We start from the raw sequence: 13,152 nt of genomic DNA, 5'->3' as shown, positions 1-13,152 counted from the left end.
AGGCTAGTCTGCCTTTCGGCATTCAAAAATTTGTTAAGACTCATCAAGTGCCCCTCCTCACGGTAATCTTTAGAAAAAGACGAAAGATTAACTTGATATGAGGAGAGGCCAGAGCCAGTGTTACCAAAACCTCAAAGCAAAATGTACCACAAATTGCATGAAAAATGTACCAAAGACAAAAAAAATGTACCATATCCCAAATTTTTTTTCTGTGTGTTACGCTTAGTGTAACACGCGGATCGTCGGTGACGTAAAGCACTATCTATAAAAATTTAGAATAAAACATTTTCATTCGCTTTCTTTCTCCATTCCTTTGTTTTTCTTTCTCTTCTAATAGAGTACATTACTCCTGACAGCACTTGCAGAAATTGTTCGGAATAACACATATTACAACATAAACATTTTACTACAGGCCAACAAAAGTCGTTGTTTTTTGGCCGTTTACGACCATTTATACACTCAGCAAACTTTAGCAAACTTTTTCAAACTCGAAATAAGCAGAAACCAACAAGAGTAGGGCTCAAAACCCCTATGACTTCCCAAGGCCAGAACATAACTTGCACCTCACTGAAAAAATATAAATGTTTAATTTAATAAATCAAATAATATTAACATTTTGATTACTAAATATAAGCATATGTATATTATACTGATAATTCACAATCATTTGTGTTTTTTCATTAAAGTGTAAATCATTTTTTGGCCTTTGGAAGGTTCAAGAGTTTTGAGCCCTACTCCCGTTAATTTCTGCTTATTTTGAATCTGATTCCATTATTGTTTATTGTAATTTCTGTTTGTTTTGGGTTTCATTTATTTATTGGTGCTGATGTGTGGTAGTTTCACGCTTGGTAGATTATTTTATTTTATTTTTGCTCATTTTGATTTAATGGAGTTCTTTGCTTTTCTTTGAAAAACTTATTTTGTTTAAAAAGTTTTTAAAATTAATTTCTGTTCGTTTTATATTGACATTGTCTTTTCAGAGAAAAAGAAAAATACCGCTGAGATGCCTTATTGGGGATTAGCATTAACGCAGTTCATTTTGATTTAATCTTAAGGCAAAATTTAGTGTTTAAACATAAAGGGCAATTGGATTGGTGGGGATGGGATTGGTTGCCCTCCAATAACTTTCCACTATTAAAAAGGGCATTAGCCATTGCAATTTCCAATCGAATGAGCCCTTTTCCAAGTTTTTACGACAACTCCATCGATACGAAGTGCCCTGGTCTAAAGGAAAAAAAAAATATATATATATTGGGCCAACATCGTTTTGATTTAATCTTAAGGCACAATTTATTTTTTAAACATAAAGGGAAAATGGGAGGGTGGGGGTGGGAGGGGGATTAGTTGCCCTCCAATCACTTTCCAACTATTAAAAAGGGCATTAGCCATTGCAATTTCCGACGAAATCCTTATTCCAAGTTTTTACGACCACTCCATTGATGCGAAGTGCCCTGGTGTAAAGAAAAAAGAAATAAACATTGTGCCAAAATCGTTCTTTACTTAGGCAGCGCGATTGCGCTGTCTGTGATAATTTCCGTTCGTTTTAAGTTTTAATGGTGCTCCTTACTTTCAATTAAAAAAACTTTTTTTTTTTATTTAATCACTGATACAGGTACAGCCAAATATTTACATGAGTCTGCAATTTGCATAAATAGGACATATTTCCTGTTCCAGAGTCCGAGTATTCAAATACAGACTGAAGCCAAACGCCATCTCATTCAGAAGAGAAGAGGTACTCAATTCACTACATCCATCAGATACTATGGTCAGCGGCAATTATAGTTAAGAGACTCAAATATAAATAATGGGACGATTATTTAATATCTGACAACAATACATGTTTTTTAATGTTTCAAATCTATACCCTAGCTTTAGACCTTGACTCAATTGCGAGTGCCCCACCCACAAATATTACTATTTACGTTAGATTCTACCCTAAGATGAAAGGGTGAAAAACTATCTATCTACAAGTAAAATGAATAATTTTATGCAATTCTGAAAAAAAAGAAAACTTTCACTGCTTTCAAAGTTTGGTAACTACATTTACCGTTTGGTGTATATATATATATACATATATATATATATATATATATATATATATATATATATATATATATATATATATATATATATATATATATATATATATATATATATAGTTGAGCTAGATCGCCTTATTTTTAATTTCTACTTACTTGTAAGACTTGTTACACAGAAAGATGTTTTTGTCGACCTTTGGAGGCGTGTATATATAAAATGTGTTTACGAAAAAAGGAAAATAGGCGACTGCTTGTCTGTCTCTTATTTTGACTATGCTGAACAGATCTGGGTGAAATAAAACACTTGTAGGTGAAAGAATACAAACATACTGAATTGTACCACATTTAACCATAATTTTGTAAAATGTACCATATTTTATGGGATTGTACTAAATTGTACCAGTAGAGGTGAAATGTACCAAAAGGGTACAATTGTACCATGTTTGGCATGACTGGCCAGAGCTATGAAGAGTGCTAGAATTGACTTGAGTATACATAAATAAATCCTAGTAAATCCTTATCAGTTTTTTAACAAGGTTCGAAAGCAATAAGGAATTCTATGTTCAATCAAGTAAATACGGGTAAAAAATTCTTATGATGAGAAAACATATTTAATAAGCAGCAATTTATGGGCAACTTTAATGACATGGTACAAAAACTACATCCGCAGCAAATAAACATAAATATTCAGTAATCAGGCGAAAAAAATAATTGTAATGTAACTGAGTGATGGATCAATTGCTGTAGCCAAAGGCCCCCCTATTTAAATATTCCAAGAAGCTTGGCGGTAGTGAAGGAATTTTTAGTTTGATATGTTGCCAACGCAATTGACTTGATGAAATGTGGGGGGACCAAGGGCATTTCACTTTTTTAAGACTAGCCTCTGTGACTAAATCTAAATTTAAGCAATGTGATTAGATTCCAAGTTAACTTCAAAATTCAGTATTTAATAACTACAGAGTATTTTCCAAAAACAAAATGCATCAGGAATCTATAGAGTATACGCTCAAGTCTCTCATATGCATGAAATTTTAGGCACAATTCTTCCGTAATATTTCAAACATGTAAGTTTATCAAGAAATTCATTTATTCAAAGGGTCCCAATGATCAATTTTACATGTGCCATTATTGTCTTAAGAACATCAAATTGTATACTTTTTTATTTCAACTGATAAATACATGACACATAAAAGGGGCCCAATAAACAAAACTTTTCAATGTGAGGAGAGTCCGCGCGAACGCAGTCCCCCACTACCAGAAATTACGCTGTTGAGTTACCCCCATTTGGGGTAATCACGGGGGTCAGCCAATCCGAAGTGCAATGGAAAGGCCTCACCCTGGGAGCCCCTCCTTTATGATCAAGGCAGCTCCCCAATCAGGGGTTTCTCACTCTGTTATCAACATGACTGAATAGTCGAAATTTTAATTTCTGAAGATTCAGAGGCCATTTTACTGATTAACATTTTAAAAACTTTTCCCACAAAATATGTTTTTCAAAGGAAAGAAAAAGAGCTCCATTAAGCAAAAATGAGCGGAAATAAAGTCAAATAATCTTCCAAGCGCAAAACTACCACAAATCCTTTTGTCTGCAGACAGTCTATGAAATTTACACAATTTTAGAGAAGATTATGCCAAGTTAAATTTTCTAAAAACCAAATTACTGTATTATTGAAATCTTTGCAATAAATTGATTTTTAGAAAATTTAACTTGGCATAATCTTCAGTGAAATATTGGCAATTTCAAAGACTGTCTGCAGAAAAAGAGATTACAGATTTCGACTCCTCACCAATTTCTCTATCGATCCATATTAATCACATGTGCAATGTCACATTATGTGTTAAAAGTTACCGCAGCACAGTGGCGAAGAAACAGTAGAGCAGCCTGAACTTCAAGTGAATAGGAAGGATGCGAGTTCAAGCCACTTTGCTGTAACGATGTCTTCGGATTGGTACCGCGTGTGTCTTTGCTCTCCATTTTCATTTTTGACTCGCTCAAATCATCAGGGTCACATGTCTTCTAACCACGTTTGTCTTTGGTCTTCATTTTTTTTGACACACTCTAACTGTCGTCTTCGCATATCTGGTTATTGGCTTTTTCACCATCAACTTTTGTAAATTATATATAATTTTTCTCCTTTTTTTCATATGAAAAATATATGATTTTCAATATATTCAACGACTAGGAAATTACAAGAGTGATTTCTATTAAGTTAGAAAAACGCATTATTCACATAATTGATTTGGTTTCCTCTCGGAAGGGGTACGCCGATTCTTGGAGGTACGGCAATACCGGGTCAAAGCGTGGAGGGAGTGGAGCAAGCCCCGACATCTCTCCGGTTCCCGAAAATCAGTTTAATATTCTCAGCTCCATGTAGGGACCGTACAGATATTAAGGTCATAAGAATATATATTACACCTTGATCTTAGCCGAAAGGCCGAGAAGCGATAATTTATCGATAATTAATTACAATGCTCAAATATCATTCATTAAAGTAAACGGAAAATTTTCCAATTAAGACTTTTTGAGAAAAGAAAATCAAGGGTTTCTCACTCTGTTATTAATATGACTATAAAGTCGAAATTTTAATTTCCGAGAACCCAGTGACCGTCTACTGATTATGCCAATTGTTTTCTCGTTAACAATCAAAGGGGTCTTTGTCATTACTACTACTACTAACAGCTCACTTTAACTTAATTATGGCGAGTGGTGACTGGCTTTTTCACTGTTAAATTTTGTAAACTATATACAATTTTCTTTTTTTTCCGATGACAAAAAAATGATTATCAATATATTCAAGGACTGGGAAAATACAGGTGTGGTTTCTATAAATTTGGAAAAGCGCTATAACACACAAATGATAAGGGTTCATGGACTTTGATTTCCCCTCGAAAGGTGTGCGCCGATCACGGAGGTACTGCAATCGGGGCCGACGTGTGTAGGGAGCGGAGCAAGCCCCGACATCCCTCCGGTTTCTAAAAACAGTTTAATATTCTGGGCCCCATGTAGGAATCGTATCAGATATTAAGCTGATACTACACTTTTATCTTGGCCAGAGAAGCGATAATTCAACAAGGATTGTCAAAGACTTTATAAGAATACGAGTAACAAAGTTTGTCGCAAATTTAACTTTGGTTGCAATACTCAAATAACAATCAATTAACTTGTCACTTTGTCTTTAGGTTTTTATAAACAGTATAAACCATTTCCAATAATATCAAAGTTTATCTCAATATTTTAATGGGCAGTGGAAAATATTCCAATCAAGACTTGGGACAAAAATTGTCATTCAGAAAGCCAAAATCAGACAAAGATATACTAAAAGAAAAAAAAATGGACCTGTTTATCTGGATCCTTGAATTATGCAGGCTTATTTTATTTTAGACAAGATATTCACGTTTAAACGTAACGCAATGCATTTAAACACACTTTGGATGAGTTTTTTTAACCATTTTATACCCCCGCCCCTCCAAAGTTAAGTTCTGGACACGGCCCTGGGAGGGGAAGAGTGTTATTCATAATCCAGGGAGGGGAAGTTCTTTGTTTTTTTCAGTTTCTTTAACAAAAATAGAAAAAAAAAACAATCCCTTTTTCCATAATAATGCCATAAAAAGACTTTCTTGAATCTGGAAGGCGGAACAAGAAAAAAAAATCTTGCAGGAAAATAACCCCCCCCCCCAATTGAAGTTATTTGTATTCATGCATCATGGGCACCCATAGACTGGATTTTAGGGGGGGGGGGCTTACCAGATCTAATTGGCACTTCATTTTGAGTTTATCATACTGACAATCCACTGTCTTTTTTTTCAGTAAAGCCCAAGTTATTCTCTGGTCTTGAGAAGGCATGGGGGCTGTCAGTCCACATGTTGCTTATTATTGCTCGTTTTGAGTATAACTCGCAAATTTATTATAATATTTGATCGTTTTGGATTTCACACATATGTTGATAGTGATGTGGTGTAGTTCTACTATTGTAATGTTATTTGATTTAATTTCTGTCTATTTTTAACATAATAGAGCTCTACTTTTATTTGAAAACTTATTCTGTGGAAAAAGTTTTTTTTAACTAACACAAATATATAACACCGGCATTCAGCCAGGGAGGGGCTGGAGTCCCCCATTGACACCCCCCCCTTATGGGTGCCCATGTTATGTATGCTACTTGGTAATAGTACAACTTACATTGTGATATTTTTAAATTTGCTCCAAAGATGGAAACAACAACAGTTTAGATATCTTAAGTGCAATGAAAACCACGCTTTGCATTCCATTTCTCTATAGCGGTCTCTTGCAAATAACCCCCTTGGCGGGTTTCTTCTCTCGTTAGTATTAAATATAAAAAACAGGTTTTTTTTTAACTGAAAGTAGGAACGACGTTAAAACTTAAAACGAACAGAAATTATTCCGTATATGAAAGGGGCTGTCCCCTCCTCAACGCCTTGCTCTTTACGCTAAAGTTTTTTATTTAAAAAAATAGAGTTGTAAGAAAGTCAAACTTTAGCGTAAAGAAAGAGGCGTTGAGGAGGGGACAGCCCCTTTCCTATACGGAAAAATTTCTGTTCGTTTCAACTTTTAACGTCGTTCCTTACTTTCAGTTAAAAAAAATTGTTTTATTTAATTTTTGAACGTTTTTGAATTAATAAAGGTTTTTATTTTGGCTCACCGTGCATGAATAATCAAAACAAAATTTTCATGTTAATTTTACTTTTATTTGGTTAAATGGCTTTCTCGAAACTTGTTTAATTTTATTTACGAACGTTTTTATTAGTAATAAATATACGTAACTTACGAGTTAACTTGCGTAACGAACTTCTATATTCATATATTTTTAATACGTATATAAGGGGATTCAGCCCCTAGTCAATACCTTGCTCTTTAAGCTAAAGTTCGAATTTTGTTCCAATTCTTTAAAAATGACCGCTTAATCACAAAGGCCGTTAATTAGAATAAATAGCTCTTATGAAAGTACTAAAAATCTTTGGTTTAAAGAGCGAGGTATTGACTAGCGGGTAAACTCAATCCTGTATCTAATATTTTCTGTTTGTCTAATGTTTTAACGCTGCTCCTTACTTTCAATTGAAAAACTTGTCGTTTTATATAATCTCTGATCTTTTTTTTAAATAATGCTGGGAAATCCGGCGTCCCCTGCATAGCAATGTCCCTTCCCCCATGAAAACTTCCTTCATGGAGAGATCCTCTCATATATCCCCCGACCCACCCCCCACACCTACACCACCAGAAAAAAATCCCCCCTGAAAACGTCTGTATACTTCCCATTAACCAATACTATATGTTAACATTGGGTAAAGTTCACAACTTTCAACCCTTTCCCCGAGGACGTTGGGGGATTAAGTCATCCTAAAAGACATAGTTATCATATTTTCGACCATGCTGAAAAAAATGGCTATCTCAAAACTTTGATCGGGTGACTTTGGGAAAAAAATGAGCCTGGGAGGGGGCCTACTTGCCCTTCAAAAAACCAACAAAGAGAAAAATCTCTAAAAAAAAAAAAACAAACGATACTGTGGCCAGTGGAGAGAAAAGAAAAACAACAGAAACAAAACAACGCGGATATTTCGCCTTTATAAAAACAAGGCATATTCAGCACGAAATAAAAAGAAAAAGCAAGATAAAAAGAAAAACCAATAAAACGCCCACCAAAAAAAAAAAAAAAAAAAATGTACAATCGGCGCAAACTAATCCACGTAGGGAAAAGATGCTAATATAGAGTTACTTCAGTGAGGACACCAGAGTGACTGAGGAAAAATAAAAAAACTGTAAATTACTTTAATTATTCAATTGCGAAATAATCCTTTTGTTAGCTATTACTGAAGCAAATCGTTTTGGTCTAGCAGGTAAAATAGTCCCCTGGTGATTATTTAAAATCTTTACTCCCTTATTGACAATTGATTCACTCTTTAGAAGGTTATCATAAATTGGGTCAATATTTAAATTACCCGTGTCCCTATTTATGGAAAGGTTAGCAAACATATGTTTTTTAATGTCTATGGCTTCCCTGGCCCATTGGGTGTACCCCTTATCATTAGAAATAGCCATGGCTTCATCAAGTTTTACAAAAAGATCTGGTTGAAGCCAAATATGCTCTGCTAAAGCTGAAACGAAAGTTTCTGGAGGCTTGCTTAATTGTAGGGTTTTTTCTATTGAATTACGGTGTTCAATAAACCTTTCAACAAATTGTTGGTGAGTCCTACCAATATAGAACTTCCCACAAGAACACGGAATTTTATACACCCCACTTACTAAATTTCCCCGAGTTAAATCCTTAACGTTAAATTCCACTTTTTATTTTCCTTGGTCACCCTCCAGTATATTCAGCTAAAGTGTCTGCTGGCTTCTGTCAATTTTTAATGAAAATCCCGTTCTGTTTTGACACAATCTCCAGTTCGAGGTTAAAATTAGCTATCACCCTTTCCGCTTTACAAACGCGGTCAACGGAACTATTCTTCTGTCAAATTAAAACAATAATTAAGCTAGGCCTACACAACCTGTATGGAAGTAGAGAAACAAGGTATTTTCAAATTAGGGTCTAACAATATCCCCCCTCCCCCCCCACCCCATTGTTTTACAACACCAAATTCTCGCAAAAGAAATACTATTTCGATAAATTCCTTCCTTCTCTATTTCCACCTCCATCCCCCCCCACAAACCATACCATCGATATACTCAATTCAAAATGAAAATATATTATTTTATAATCAAAACATAAACACCGCAAATAGAAATACCTATTCGTTAAATTTATTTTTATGTAAGCCTATCTACTTTCAACTTTCTGTCAATCCCTTAGCTATTAAGCCGCTAACTTGACTATACATTTCCGCAAGGTTATAATTACTTTGTCACCCCTCTTCCGGTGTGATCACGGTATCGGTCTAGCCAAAGGGTTTTTTTTTTGTTGTCAAATTAAAACAGTTTTAAGCAATAATATGTGATGCACTATTTTGGAGAAGTGAAATGGATTATTTTCAAATTAAGTCTAACAATATATTTAGGACATTATGTGAAAGGGGGGAGGGGCAATACATCGCTCCTAACAGCTTCGTTGTAAGTAAATTATGTAAAAGGGGGAGGCCAATGCCTTCAATTCTACCGCCATCAGTGTAAAATGAAAACAAACTATTTCTTCGCATTAAAAGTAAGGGGGGATTCGGTGTGTAGACATGTACACCCATTGACAAGAAACAAAATGTGTAAATGTATGCGTTGTGTCTCTAGCCATTTTTTTAATTTTTTCAAGATTTATTTAAATTTTCTTTTATATTCCCGGGCGCGTATCCTGTATTTTTGTTGGGGGAGGGGGTTAGCACTTTTAATAGTGACAAAATAGAAAAGATAATTGTTTCTTACCTTAATTGCTTCTTCGTCATTTAGTGATTTTAGCTATAACATTTGAATAAAAGGTAGTAAGATACATTCTTTGTTAATCTACATTACTCTTGAATAAAACGCACGATTAACTCCATGAGAGGGATAAACCTAGGGTGGGTTAATTTTCCTAAATTTAGGGGGGGGGGAATATGGGTTTTTTGCTTTACTAAAATGAGATAAATACTTCTCTAGACAAAATTATATGGATGATGATACTAACTTTCCTTCTTTTAAAAAAGGGGGGGGGGGGAAATTATTTCAATACTAACTTTTTTTTCTTCTTTAAGGCAAATTGTGAAGAATGCCCGTCACCACCACCCAGTCAGAGAGCAAGGGCTAATAAGGCGGGCCCTGCGAAGGCTACTGTCATGCAATATGGTCGCTGGCCGAAGACTCCTAAACAAGTGATGCCTACCCAAGCCGTATTGGAATGTGATATCACTAACACATCCACTCTCCTTGGACCTCTAATAGCTGCCCCACCAACGCTAGATCAGGAGGCTACCCCCCAGCATGCTATGTCAGATTCATCCGAAATCCAAGCCCAGACGGATTTTGCAAATGTAAGCATTTTTTCCTACCTATCATATAGATATATCAATCAATTTCTTCCAACTTTTTGAGGCCTGTTCTACATGCACAATTTTCGAACATTGTGTAAAAGTATATCTCAGTGGGATATTGACATTTTTTTCCTCCCCAAAGGAAATATAATGATCTCCTCCTTTGAATCATGTCAAATGCATGCATTCACCCTTTGCTAAATTAGATTAGTGAAGCCAAAAAAATGCACTATATCCCACTCATAATAAGTAGCAAAATCCATTGCATTATAAATTGCTTTATTAGCGAATGGTTCACATTGCCTCTACAATAAAAAAAAAAAAAAAAAAACTTTATATCTGAATGAGTTGTGTATCATGAGAGGAGATGGCTATCCATTTCAAATCATGTTTTTTGTTGTTTTTTTTTCCCAGAGCAGATAAAGAGTATTAATATGAAATTTTATTTGGAGGGATTGTTTGAACAATATCAAATTGCCGCCTTCTATGTCATGCGACGTTTTAGACTGTAAATATCTTATACTAATATAAGATATGCTATGGGACAGAGAAGCGCTGCGGGCCGAGGAAGCGTCACGGGAAGCGCTGCGAGGCCGAGAAGCGCCGCGGAAAGCGATGCGGGCCTGAGAAGTGCCGCGGGGAGCGCTGCGAGAAGCGCTGTGGGGCAGTGCCGCGAAAAAAAAAACAAAAAAAAAACAGTTGGGCTGAATTGAACACTTTGAAAATAAGTTATTTTTTTTGAACAAAATCCAATTACCGCCTTCTATGTAAAGCGGCGTTTTAGATTGTATTTATCTTATATTAAGTTGGATTTTCTTTAAGTTGAATTAACCAAATGCTACTATGCTCATACTGCTACTACTACTACTACTAAGCGCTGACTTTAAATAATAATTCAAATTTTAAAAGCAGTAGGGGATGATTTGAACACTTTGAAAATAAGCTATTTTTTCATTTATAGATTGGACGACCATTGGTCCCTTATTCTTTGTCTTCCCCCTCATCAGTTGGAGAAGGTGAGGAGCTCTCCAACAACAACATTTCACCATGGAGTGATATCGCTAATTCCGACGAAATACCTGATAATATTGATGAGTATTTAAATGATTTTTTAAAAGTAGATAATAGCGCAGTTGAGCTGAGGGACTTGAGCCCAAATACGCTACAGTTTTTAAATGATTTTAAAAACGAATTAACTGGTAACCCTTCTCCTCCTCTTCCTCCACCTTCCGATACCTTCCTGAGTCCATTTCAAACACCGGATGTGTAGCATACACCCGAGAATTTGGACCCCCTGGAGGGAGTGTGTAATCTCCCAGCGGGGGAGGGGTATATAGATTTCCCTGATTTTCAATTCTCCAATAGAATTTTAAATGCACGTGTTTTTTACATTGTAACGTTTGGAAATCCCTTTAATTCACTAATGGGGGGAAAATTTGTGTTTGACCCCGTAGAAATTGTGCACAACTATGTAGATAAAATTCGTGCACTTCCGGAGAACCAAATTCAATTGTGGGGGAAGGAATCAATTAAGGCTTCTATTGTTTTAAAGGTGTTTTATTTAAATGAGGGGAAAAGTGAAGTTTATTATCATTATGTATATTCCGAGATGCGCATAATTTATTCGAATTTAGAAAATTTTGAGGGTGCTTTCATGGATTGGGTAGATCAAAATATTGCGCATCTTGAGAACTTTAACGAACATAGGAGTGGATCTGTAGTTCTATTTGTTGAACATTTCTGTGTAAATATATGTTAAATTAAGACAGATGTTATATTAAGAGGGGGGGGGCAGGGTCTGAGGGGGCAGTAGTTTCAAAATATAATACAGATCTGGAAGGTTGTAAAGGTGTCCAGCAGATCTGTTTTGAAACAGATCAAAAGTCCTTCAGATATGCTTTTCTCATATCAGCATTTCAGCCTCTAGCAGATGACGCTACCAAGACAAATTTAGACGATTGGGCTGTGCATGGCAAAGACGGTTCCGATTTTCTCACTGTAGATTTTTCGTGTTTCGAAGGAAAATATCCAGTAACGCTATAATCTATTAATATTTTTGAATGGGCTAATACTCACTTGAATATTAGCATTACTGTGGTTCAGTATGAAACAGACTTTCAGGATGGGGTTTGTTATAAAAAAAGAGGGTGGTATTCCCCGTAAGAAGTCCGTCAGTTGATTTGGTCAGACACTGGTTTTGGTTGTTATACACACCACCTAGTGACCCTGCTAATTCAATTGATCATTTTAATCCGATCACAGACATAAGTAGAGTTCCAGGGGACGGTAAGAATGGGGAGAAATGTTTCTACTGTCCAACTCGCCTTTCTAGATTTCGGACTGACTTAACGTTTCAAAAGCATATGAAGTATTGTAGCCGACATGGCTTTCAGATAGTTGAAATGTTTTCTGGGGATAAGGCAATTTTATGATTTAAAAATTTTCAGAACACACTTCTCCAGTGCAACAAAATATCTTTCGACTGTGAAGCTAAGCTGATGGAGGTTAATGATCCCCAATTTCCAAACCGAGTCAAAGAACATCAGACCAGTGCAGTTTCCAATACCCACGCGCAAAGAGATAGTTCTAACAGCCTGCAGTTGTTACAAATATTTGAAACGTTGGATGAGAGTGAGTGTATGGTCAAGGCACTGACTAACCTGATTGGCACAGCTAATGGTGCTATTTCTCGTTTGAGAAATACCCATTATCCAATGGTACTGTCTGCAGAGGATCGTCTCGCGATTAAAAATCAAAAAATTTGTTGGGTTTGTAAGGGAGAGTTTGTAGAGGGGGATAAGGGGACTAAAGGGAAAAGAGGGGCCGGTGGGAGGGGGAAAGTCAGAGATCATAATCACTTGTGGCAGGAAATATCCTCGGGTGGTAGTAATTTTAGTGGGGTTGCGCATCAATCATTTAATTTAAATGTGAGCCAACAGATTTGTATCCATGTTTTTATTCACAAATCTAATTATGACCTAAAATTTATTTTACCGGCACTGGCACGTATGCATCGGGAGGGAGGGGGAGTAGACTGTCCATGGGTAAATAATTCATTTACCTATAACATTATCCCCAAATCGGCCGAGAAGTTGTTGCTTCTCGAACTGAAATGGCAGGCAGTGGATAATGGGCATACGTGCTGGAATAAAATCAGGTTTTT

The 13,152-nt window shown here is 35.9% G+C and overlaps 2 non-coding genes and 2 pseudogenes across 2 annotated transcripts; all 4 read right to left on the bottom strand.

Moving 5' to 3' along the window:
* LOC148941719 (U5 spliceosomal RNA) lies at positions 1-117 on the bottom strand (annotated as a pseudogene).
* A 3,145-nt stretch (positions 118-3,262) lies between these two features.
* Positions 3,263-3,424, bottom strand: LOC148941718 (U1 spliceosomal RNA). The gene has a single exon (XR_016143308.1). It is a non-coding gene; the product is annotated as a U1 spliceosomal RNA (small nuclear RNA).
* Positions 3,425-4,294: 870 nt separating this feature from the next.
* Positions 4,295-4,486, bottom strand: LOC148941717 (U2 spliceosomal RNA). The gene has a single exon (XR_016143318.1). It is a non-coding gene; the product is annotated as a U2 spliceosomal RNA (small nuclear RNA).
* Positions 4,487-4,929: 443 nt separating this feature from the next.
* On the bottom strand, positions 4,930-5,102 carry LOC148941716 (U2 spliceosomal RNA; annotated as a pseudogene).
* Between the last annotated feature and the right edge of the window lie 8,050 nt (positions 5,103-13,152).

Source organism: Artemia sp. Qi Xiang Cuo, chromosome 18 (genome assembly GCF_049724085.1).
Source record: "Artemia sp. Qi Xiang Cuo chromosome 18, ASM4972408v1, whole genome shotgun sequence".
In the NCBI taxonomy this organism is placed as follows: domain Eukaryota; kingdom Metazoa; phylum Arthropoda; class Branchiopoda; order Anostraca; family Artemiidae; genus Artemia; species Artemia sp. Qi Xiang Cuo.
Note: the sequence above shows the minus strand (reverse complement) of the source record. Positions and strands in the feature narration are given on the sequence as shown.